The following is an 11,707-nucleotide window of genomic DNA, read 5'->3' as shown; positions in this document are numbered from 1 at the left end:
AAGGGAAAAGCTGAGATACGTTATTTTGAAAAATGCAGCATATTTTAACATTGACCTGAAGCTTTGGTTTCAGAAACAAAAGCCTTAGATCAGACCTTTGTACCAATGTAATGAAATAGGATAGCAACAGTCATAAATAATTCCTATTATAATAAAGAGGTAGAAAAGTCTTTCTATATCTGCACTTTAAATGCCAGGACTGGGAGTACCAGAGGCCCAAACTGAATCTGACAAGTTATTTCCCACCACATGCATTCTAAAATAGCAATTGTGTCACTGTACAAAATGGCCCAGGAAAGCACTTACCTGTCAAACCTGACACTTATGTTTTGCTTTCTGTTTTGCAGTGATATAGAATTGTTTAGAGCAGGATAAGCAACCTGGTGTTCCTGTAGATATGTTGGATTACAATACCAAATAACTCCAGCCAGCATAGCCACAGATTACGGAAACTGTTATTCAAAATATCTGGAGAGCAAAAAGCAGCCTACCTCCACCACTTCAGCCATCTTGCTGGCAACCGTGGAGACTTTTAAAGGACACTAAGTTCACAAACCTCACTTTCTAATCACTTTTGGAAAGTGCTCATTAACGACTTCTAAGCTATTAGAGACCTTCAGAAAATGCCGGGTGAGTCTGCCTTCAATCCTGAACAAAAGAAAATGTTAATCATAAGCTTAAGAATTTAAAGAATCTGAAATAAACAGCAAAAAGCGAAATAAAATTTTGATCTTAGAAAGTTATAAATGGACGAAGGGTCCAGATAAAATTGGAATATTGAAACTTTGGCAATAAGATTTTGGAATAAATTATAAAGAACAAACAGCTTCTTGTAGGAAATAGATTCTGTTTTGGTTTTTGCAATTTCATGATTTCAAAAACTGGACACTAGAGGGGACTAAAGATTTTAGGTAGAGGAAAGATTTGCAAGCCTGTAAAATGTTGCAAAATGTTATAACAATGAAAATATTGGAGATTTTTGAAGAATGGAATCAGAAAATAGTAGCCATAATATCAACAATGTCAGTAATGATGTCTGCTTCTATGGACAGACTATGTCCAAAAGATGTTATTGAAGAAATGACAGATGTAGAACAAATTTTATCTGACAAGATAGAGACAGTATCGAGAGAGGATTTACAACTGACAGGCCAAGAGAATGACTTAGAAAATGATGTTTCACTGGATCTACAAAAAAACTGGCTGAGATTTTAAAATTCAAAAAGGAAATACAAATGACAAACCAAGAGAGTGACCTTGATAATTTTTTCCTATTGGATTTACAAAAGAGGCTTGTTTAAAGCCTTGAAGAACTCTGTGTGATGAGACAAAGAAGAAATGGAGAGAAATCAAATCCTATGACAATATTTGAATGAGCTAAAGATTAAGACTGTTGGAAACAGAAGGGAGGAATGTAAAGTTGGTTTGTTTGATCAAGGTTAAAACAAGATATGTTGTTACTTCTGTCTACCCTTTATGGACCTTCTGCTGACACCAGGACTGAAAATATGATGTTTTATGGATTTGTTTATTGATAAGAGATGGGATATAGGATGAAGAGCTAAATGTTTGTAACCCTAGAGGGGGTGAAGCGTCACTAAATTTGTTTATACTTGTGATGAAGGTTGGAAGTCATTTATTTATATATTTCTTTTCTCGTTATTATATTCTTACTTTTCTCTTTCTTCTCTCTCTCTTCTTTTTTCTTGCATTTTTATTTCTTCCTACACTTTTATTTTTTTAAGTTTAATTTTTATTAGATTTTACTATTATAATCAAAATTCTTAATAAGAAAGTTATTAAGCATCCCCCAAATATTCCATTCATCTTTTTCAAACAAGGTCTATTCTGCTGGATATTTTACTACACATAGAAAAAAGTCACATAGTCCAGAATAAAAGATTGTGTGCTTTGAGAAGATGAATGAAGAGCATATTAAAGTTCTATTAATATTACCATCTCTGAACCTAGAGAACCTACACATTTTGTTTAATTTATCAGAGCTGTATGGAACTGATTCTTCACCACAAAATGTTTCAAACAGGACAATACATGCCATTCACTTAATGCCAGGTAAGTGAAGCAAAATGTTTCTATATGAAATCTATCCACAGCAATGATCAAGTTACGACTTCTTAGAGAGTGCTTTGTGACATATGTAAATAAAGCACAGTAGATGGACAGACTATCGAGAACAGACTGGATATGACATTACATATTATTCTAAAGGAAAAAGCTATTACTTTTAGAAGTCATAGAAACACAGCCGAAAGGCAGCACTAAAGTACAACCCCCTGCTCAGTACCAGAATCCAAATTAAAGTATACCTGACAGATAGCTGTCTAGCATCCTTTTAAACACATCCAATGAAGAGAAACCTACCACTTCTCTGCATACCTCTGTTAAACTGTTCTTATTGTTAAGAATTTCTTAAACATTCAACCAGGTCTTGACTTTTTTCTGTATGGCTCTATTTCAGGTATTTGAAAGTGCTTTCATATCCCTTCCTCAGTCTTCTTTTCTCAAGGCTAAGCATTCCCAATTCCTGCAACCTCTTTCTATAAGTTGCACACTTTCCAGGGCCCTGAACATCCTCACTGCTCTTTTCTGAATTTGTTCCAATTTCTCTGAATCCTTCTATGCTCAGAACTGTTTTTTCCATGGTGGTGGGGGGCTGAAAAAATGCAGTTAAGGAAGATATATGCTCTGTGAAAGAAAACTGAGTTCAGTGCAATAACACTGAAGGTGTTGAGATGGTCTACTTGGCTCCATCCCCTATGCCTTTATCTGGGCATTGACTTCTAACATTTTGGTTGTGAAAGCAGCACCTCCGTAAGCCAGACACATGAGTAAAAAAGCAGACTGGTTGAAAAAGAGGTAATGCTCACACTGTAGCCACTATCTGCAAATAGACCACAGTGGGAACGCCTCCAGTGATTCTTAAAAGGCCATATGTTACTTGAAGCACTGCAGCTATAGCAACCATTCACCACGTGCTTTGTTTCCAGGAAAGCCTTGTTCTGTGCTGTTTCTGCTCCCGGTACTTTATGAGATGATAAACTCATCTAGAGAGTAATTCCACACTTTATACTAACATGGCTACTTTCTTAAGGTGAGTACCACTTAAAATTAACTGGAATAAGGCACGCTAACTAATCATACTTCTTTTGAAGTACGGTTTTCCCAGTAAAAAGGAAGTATAAAAAGAGAATGATACAATGAGGGCAATTAATTTTGAAGTTTTACATGGATGTTTATCAACATGAAGGCAAATAAGTACGTATCTAATATTGTATGTAACCCAAGGTATTTCGTATTTGTTATGTGTACAGTGTACAGTGAGGTAATATATTGTATAAAATGATACAGTACCAGCTCCTTAACCATAAAAATGCTATACTGCCCATTAGAAAACAATTAATTAATCTTTTATTTATTATACAAACACACATTTTAGTTAGAAAACCACTTACCCATTTCATAACAGTATAGTCACAAATGTATTATAAGGAGAAAATGTTAGAGAGAACATAATGGTATGTCAGTCTGGTATGCTATGAATTACTGACGTTCTGAAAGTTTAGAAGCTTTTCATCTCTCCCAGTTAAGTTCCCTATCCCCGTATTAAGTGAAAAAATGTTTAAAAGCATTTGTTTGCCCTGGGACTTCAAAACTGAGATTAAATAAAACCATTAAAAAAAACACATTTTAGCTAATCAAATATGAATTACAATAGAAAAAAATGTAGATTAGCAAATATGGAGTATCGCCCACTGAAAATCCATCCACATGAGAATCTAAATCTGCCACATATGTTCTGTTTTATGATTGTATGTCAATTGTATGAAGGCCAAATAACAGCAAAAAGATCAGAACATTGTATGATGAATGCTTCAACTTTAATTAAGATATACATATTAAGTATTATAATTAATTGAAGAGCAAATGTCCCTATACAAAAAAGTGAAACGGAGACTTGGGAAACTGCATACTAGCCAGCTTAATGTCCATAGTTGGCATGGTCCCCCAGCATATTATTAAACAGCATAACTGTGAGCATTTGGATAGGAATAATACAGTTTAAGAGCAAACATGGGGCTATCACAAATATGTCATTCCAAACTATTCCTTTTTGATAACATAATAGATCACAGGAATGCAGTGGACATAGCATATATACTCACTTCACAATATCCTAATTAATAAAATGGTAGTCTATGGGCTAGACTATTCAACTGTTAGATGGAATCATAATTGGTTGAATGACCATACCCAAAATGGCACAACATCAGTTTGGAGAGTAGAATCAGGTGGAGTATCACAAAGTTCTGTCCTGGACCCTGGGTTGCTCAGCATTTTTATTAATTACCCAGATGAAGGGTTTGAGGGGACAATTAATTGAAGAAGTTATAGACAAGCTTGAAAAGTGGACTGAAACCAACAGGGAGAAAAGGAAAGTCCTTGCACCTGAGAAGAAATAAAAAAAGGAAAGGCACAAGTATAGAACAGGGAAAGCCTGGCTTGGCAATAGTACCCAGGAAAAGGATTAATACAATGCAATACTTTATTATTAAAACCAGATGCCAGATAATTTTTTATGGACAATTGTAAAATCAATAATTTTTTGAGTGATGAGCCAAAAAGGTGATGTAATTGCTAAAAAGGAATTGTTATTTTGGGATATATTAACAAGAGTACAGCATCTAGAAGAAATTGTACTCTACTCTACTCTGATCGGGCCCTACATGGAATACTCTGTCCAGTTCTGAAGCTCAGAGGACTACCAAGATGGCGATAGGTCTAGAAACCAAGCTCTATAAGGAAAAAGGATATATGATAGTAGTGTGTAGATATCTAAAATGCTTTTTTTAGAAAAAGGAATGGACTTGTTCTCCATTACCCCAGTGGGCAGAATTAGAACTAGTGGGTTATGATTACACAGAAGTAGATTTAGGCTAAATATTAGAAGGAATTTCCTGGCAATAGGAGCTGACAGCGAGTGGAATATGTTGCCTCAAGATGTGGAATGTTCCCCTTAACTGGAGGTCTCCAAACAGAGGCTGAATAGTCACCTGCCGATATGCTTTAGCAAGGGGTTGAACTTCTGTGGTTTTTTTTCAACTCTATGTGCACTATAAGAATAAAAAGGGGTTGGACAGCTGTATTAAAAAAATAATTAGAATTTTGAATGTCTCCTCCAGACCAGGTCCCTGAAAATTTTAGTTATCTTGGCTAACACAGAATAGATAGAAGGCAAGACAAAAGCTGGGAAAAGGAGAAAAGACATGGTGAAATATTATCTAGGAAGATTCCTTGTACTGCATTAAGCTATTGGTCTAATGACAGTGAAGATGATGTACCATCAGGTTGATGTAAACTCTTAGCAACCACGTAGATTCTCTCCAGGAGGAATCGTTCCCAGCCACTGGTCTACCTAACCCAAAATTAGCAATACTGATTAAAAGTTTTCCAATCCTTTGGGCAAGAGATTTCCCAGCCCTACCTGGAAATGTAAGGGATTGACTCAGGGACCTTCTACATGCAATGCATGTATCATTACTGCCATCCATATGGATACATTCTTAATAGAATTGTTCTGTTCATTTATTCCATCTTGGAAATTTTATCTGACAGTGATTTATAGAAAGCTTTGAATTTTCATCCTCATCTTACTCTTTTATCTATAGCGTCTCAAATAGCATGAATGAAATATTTGCAAAAGCACAGCAGGCCAGGAAGGACTTCTCATTAAGACTATTTCTAAACAAGTTGTAGTACAATAAAGTCAAGGTTAATGTGGATTTAAAAATCATTATGTTAGGCGTGCCATATTGAGAATATGGAAAATACAAAGCCAGGTTGTGCCCGAAAACACCTTTGTGGATCTCAGCACAAGAAAGCATTTTATAGATGAGAAAAAATAGGCAAACACAAATGGTTAACTTATCGCAAGATACTAGAATTTTGTCAAGGGAATGTAAAATAAAATCAAGAGAAGAACTGGTGGCAGAGGCCTATAGTTGTCAATGGTTCTCTAAATTACAATTATTAGAAAGATTTAAAGTAGACAAAAGAATTCATGGTGAACACTGTAAGAATGAGTTTGAAATAGAATTGTGTACAAATGATGAACACGTAATTGCTAAAATGTATAAACTTTTATTGAAATTTGAAACAGACGAACAACAAGTGAAAGAATATATGGTAAAGGGGGCTAAAAATTTTGGTTATAATATACAGATGGAACAATGGGAAAATACGTGGCTGAAAGGATGGAAAATTTTATTATAATCTTAAAGAGAATTTTTATAAAATGATGTACCACTGGTAAATGTCACCAAAAAGATTGTCTAGAATTTACAAATCTGCAGTGAGATTATTGTATGCACAAAGATGGAAAGGCTATCCACAATGGAGGAATGGATGGTGAAGATGATGGAGCTTGCTGAGATAGCTAAACTGACTTCCTTGATCAGAGAATAGTCAATATCTAAGTTTACTGCTGACTGGAAACCCCTTATAGACTTTTTCCATGAAACAGAAAAAAATGAACTTATGATTTATGGTTTTGATGATTAAACAGGATAGATTATAGAAAGAAGAGAGTTATGTTACAACCAGAGTATAAGAGGTAAACTTATAATTGTACTTATAACTGCTATAAAGAAGACTGGAAGCTACTTCTTTGTATCTTTTATCTTTTTTTTTCTTTTCCTTTCTTTCTTTTAGCTTTCTTTTTGATTTCTTTATCTTTTCTTTTTCTTACTTTAGTTTGTACAGTGGTACCTCGGGATACGAACTTAATCCGTTCCGTGACTCTGGGCGTATCCCGAGTTGGTCGTAACCCGAAGGAAATTTCCCCATAGGGTTCAATGTAAATCCGGTTAATCCGTTCCGCCCTCTGAATTTGGTCGCACCCCGAGGCAAATTTCCCCATAGGGTTCAATGTAAATCCGGTTAATCCGTTCCGCCCTCCGCCCGAATTTGGTCGCAACCCGAGGCAATTTCCCATAAGGTTCAATGTAATTACCGTTAATCCGTTCTGGCGTCCACGGACCACACGGAAAGCGGCCGGGCGCGGCGTGGTGCGGCGCGAAAATGGCCGGGTGCAGCGCGGCGCGGCGTGAAAACGGCCCGGCGCGGCGCGAAAACAGCCCAGCGCGGTGCGAAAACGGCCGCGGACCACGCGGCAGGGCCGGAAAAACAGCCGCGGACCACGTGGCACGGGCGAAAAAATGGCCACGGACCACGTGGCACGGGCAGAAAATGGCCGCGGACCACGTGGCACGGGCGGAAAATGGCTCGTACCCCGAGGCGGAGTTCGCAAACCGAGGTAAAATTTTGGGGCCAGAGCTGGTCGTAACCCGAAAAATTCGCAAGCAGAGGCGTTCGTATCCCGAGGTATCACTGTATTAGTTTTTATCTTCCTTTTTAAAATCTTTAAATATATATATATATATATATATATATATATATATATAAACATAAACATAAACATAAACACAAGCATGTACATAGATAGCAGCTTTGCTGCTATAGTATTGTCTTGTTCCTTGTTTAACAAGCTCTAGTTAACAGGAACAGAAATAAAAAGCAGGAGCAGCAGTCTGCCTTTACCTTGCTTTCTCCCCCCTTAATAGCCATATCAACAGGGCCAAGCAGGGAGGCAACTGAGGCCACTGACTTTGATTTTCTGCCGCAGCTGTTCATTCTAGTAATAAAAATAATTGCCATTTAGTAGAAGCTGTTATATAATGCAGTTAATCTCATACACTTATGGTTAATGATGCATGTTCAAAATGACTGAAATAAGTATGATGTGATAAAAATAAAGAGCAGTCACGGACCCATAAATGAGCCAATGGATATAAACTTTGCAAAAATTCTACCAGTCACAGAAGAAAGATTTTGGTGTAAATGTCACAACTGCAAAGTGGGTTTCACTTCCTGATCAAGGATGAAAAATCAAGAGTTAAATCCTGGAAAGAAATCTAAGCTAAATTCTAATGACAAGATAGTAAGAAAGTACGGTGATCTTTTTGGAGCCATACAGAGAAAAACAGTTAAATATTTGCTTTTTAATAAGGCCATACAACATCCCCTTGTATGATTTACATATAGCTTGATAACTATACCCTATTTTGTGGACCTGTATAGAACACGGTAATCATTAGAAATCCAACATTGAAAGTAAAGAAATGACATCAGTTCAGTATTCAATCAATTCACAAAGCATCCTATTATCTGACCCACTGGTGAATCCACAACTTTTTTGCAAAGTACTACAATTAATGAGTGCAATCAGGTTGAAAATGCACAATAAAATTGGTTTAGTAATAGTTGAAACAAATAACTGCATAAATAAACAAACAAATAACCAAGCTCCTATCAAGTAAAATGCAAGGATGTGAATACTGTATAGTGATAGTTAAGGACCCAGAAGACAAGGATTCAAATTAACATTCAGCAAGGAGCCAATACTACTCTCTCAGCCAAACGCAGTTTACAGGGTTGTGTCAACTGCAAGTGAAGAGAGCCATGTACGTTGGCTTGAACATTGTGGGAAATATGGAATATGAATATAAACAAATAGTAAATATGCTTTGTGTCTCTTCAGAATCCGGTAAGATTGAACTGCAAATTCCCAATAGAACCTGGAAGTCAGATCCTAAAAAGTTTTAAAAATCCCTACAATGAATGTCACATGATAGTACCTTAGACACTTTCCCTAAAACCTTTGCTATTGTTTCTACAGACTTTCACTTTAACCTCCTAATTAAAGTATTCTTGTCCAATTACTGAGTGAAAACATTTCAAAAGAATAGCACTTCAACTGTTTAACTGCTTTTTAACATATTAAAATATCTTTTTAAAAGCTCAAAAAGAAGTATCAGAATATTTTCTTGAACACAAGTGTTTCAGCATTCTGTAGCCCTCTGGATTTCTCAGAGATGGTATTCTAAGAAAAAGGAGGAGGGAGTGAAGATATTTTTCTACAATAGAAGCATTAAATTAACACAGGGATTTTGTAAACTAAACAGGGGAGCTTTGAAAACCATGCATTTTTACTGTTTCCTGTCTTCCTGGAAAAATCTCACTGTTAAAACAGCTTGGATTACATAAAAGGACTAACTGGCTGTGAAATAATTTTATTTTCAAGTAAAAGGCACAATCATTTTCTTTTAAACACATTTTAATCTTATCTTGCATCTATACTAATGTTTTGGACATCTAAAAGATCTGCATTTACATTCTTTCCAATATTTAATAGAGTAAATCAAGGATGCATTAAGATTGAATTCAAAAGCATATTTTAGTCCCACTTTACTTACTAAATAGTAAAACAAAAATAAAGCAAATCAAGGCTCCCAAAACAAACAAGAAAACCAAAAACCATACTGTTAATCTGCCAATCCAAAACTTAAACAATGTAAGAGACAGATGGAGATGAATTAAGCAAGGGGAAAACAGAAATATGAGCAATTCAGCTCAAAAGTTCAGGCTTTAGTTTTGTTATTCATAAATACAGTGGTACCTCGGGTTACGAACGCCTCTGCTTACGAACTTTTCGGGTTGCGACCAGTTCCGGCCGCAAAAATTTACCTCAGTTTGCGAACTCCGCCTCAGGGTACAAACCGGATCTGTGGCCATTTTCCGCCGTGACACGTGGTCCGCGGCCATTTTCCGCCCGTGACACGTGGTCCACAGCCATTTTTCCACCCGTGCCACATGGTCTGCGGCCGTTTTTCCACCCTGCCGCATGGTCCGTGGCCGTTTTTCTGCCCTTGACGCATGGTCCGCGGACGCCGGAACGGATTAACGGTAATTACATTGAACCTTATGGGAAAATTTGCTTCGGGTTGTGAACAAATCGGGTTGCGACCAGAGTCACGGAACGGATTAAATTCGTAACCCGAGGTACCACTGTACTTTTTGAAAACATTTGGTTTCTCTCTATCATTTTTTTGTGCTGTCATCTACTACTACACACTGGAAGCCTTATACACATATTAAAAAATCAATATACAGTGAGGCAAAAAAGTATTTAGTCAGCCACCAATTGTGCAAGTTCTCCCACTTAAAAAGATGAGAGAGGCCTGTAATTTTCATCATAGGTATACCTCAACTATGAGAGACAAAATGAGAAAAAAAATCCAGAAAATCACATTGTCTGATTTTTAAAGAATTTATTTGCAAATCATGGTGGAAAATAAGTATTTGGTCACCTACAAACAAGCAAGATGTCTGGCTCTCACAGACCTGTAACTACTTCTTTAAGAGGCTCCTCTGTCCTCCACTCGTTACCTGTAGTAATGGCACCTGTTTGACCTTGTTATCAGTATAAAAGACACCTGTCCACAACCTCAAACAGTCACACTCCAAACTCCACTATGGCCAAGACCAAAGAGCTGTCGAAGGACACCAGAAACAAAATTGTAGACCTGCACCAGTCTGGGAAGACTGAATCTGCAATAGGCAAGCAGCTTGGTGTGAAGAAATCAACTGTGGGAGCAATAATTAGAAAATGGAAGACATACAAGACCACTGATAATCTCCCTTGATCTGGGGCTCCATGCAAGATCTCACCCCGTGGGGTCAAAATGATCACAAGAACAGTGAGCAAAAATCCCAGAACCACATGGGGGGACCTAGTGAATGACCTGCAGAGAGCTGGGACCAAAGTAACAAAGGCTACCATCAGTAACACACTATGCTGCCAGGGACTCAAATCCTGCAGTGCCAGATGTGTCCCCCTGCTTAAGCCAGTACATGTCTGGGCCTGTCTGAAGTTTGCTAGAGAGCATTTGGATGATCCAGAAGAGGATTGGGAGAATGTCATATGGTCAGATGAAACCAAAGTAGAACGTTTTGGTCTAAACTCAACTTGTTGTGTTTGGAGGAGAGAGAATGCTGAGTTGCATCCAAAGAACACCATACCTACTGTGAAGCATGGGGGTGGAAACATCATGCTTTGGGGCTGTTTTTCTGCAAAGGGACCAGGACGACTGATCCGTGTAAAGGAAAGAATGAATGGGGCCATGTATCATGAGATTTTGAGTGAACACCTCCTTCCATCAGCAAGGGCATTGAAGATGAAACGTGGCTGGGTCTTTCAGTATGACAATGATCCCAAACACACCGCCTGGGCAAAGAAGGAGTGGCTTCATAAGAAGCATTTCAAGGTCCTGGAGTGGCCTAGCCAGTCTCTAGATCTCAATCCCATGGAAAACCTTTGGAGGGAGTTGAAAGTCCATGTTGCCCAGCGACAGCCCCAAAACATCACTGCTCTAGAGGAGATCTGCATGGAGGAATGGGCCAAAATACCAGCAACAGTGTGTGAAAACCTTGTGAAGACTTACAGAAAACATTTGACCTCTGTCATTGCCAACAAAGGATATATAACAAAGTATTGAGATGAACTTTTGATATTGACCAAATACTTCTTTTCCACCATGATTTGCAAATAAATTCTTTAAAAATCAGACAGTGTGATTTTCTGGATTTTTTTCCCCATTTTGTCTCTCATCATAGGTATACCTATGATGAAAATTACAGGCCTCTCTCATCTTTTTAAGTGGGAGAACTTGCACAATTGGTGGCTGACTAAATACTTTTTTGCCCCACTGTACTAGTGAGGTGTTTCAGCTGGGGTCTAAATGAGACAAATCCTGCAATTAGAAGATGATGTTATGTAGGACATTTACAT

The 11,707-nt window shown here is 37.5% G+C and overlaps 1 protein-coding gene across 2 annotated transcripts in view; it reads right to left on the bottom strand.

Annotated features, from left to right (window-relative positions):
• The window catches only part of CRADD (CARD and death domain containing adaptor protein), a 45,414-nt gene that overhangs the window by 3,270 nt on the left and 30,437 nt on the right, over positions 1 to 11,707 (bottom strand). The window lies entirely within an intron of this gene.

This window comes from Python bivittatus, unplaced genomic scaffold, assembly GCF_059951505.1.
Source record: "Python bivittatus isolate LINGU-HERP-01145 unplaced genomic scaffold, Pbiv_v1 ctg000330_np1212, whole genome shotgun sequence".
Lineage (NCBI taxonomy): Eukaryota > Metazoa > Chordata > Lepidosauria > Squamata > Pythonidae > Python > Python bivittatus.
Note: the sequence above shows the minus strand (reverse complement) of the source record. Positions and strands in the feature narration are given on the sequence as shown.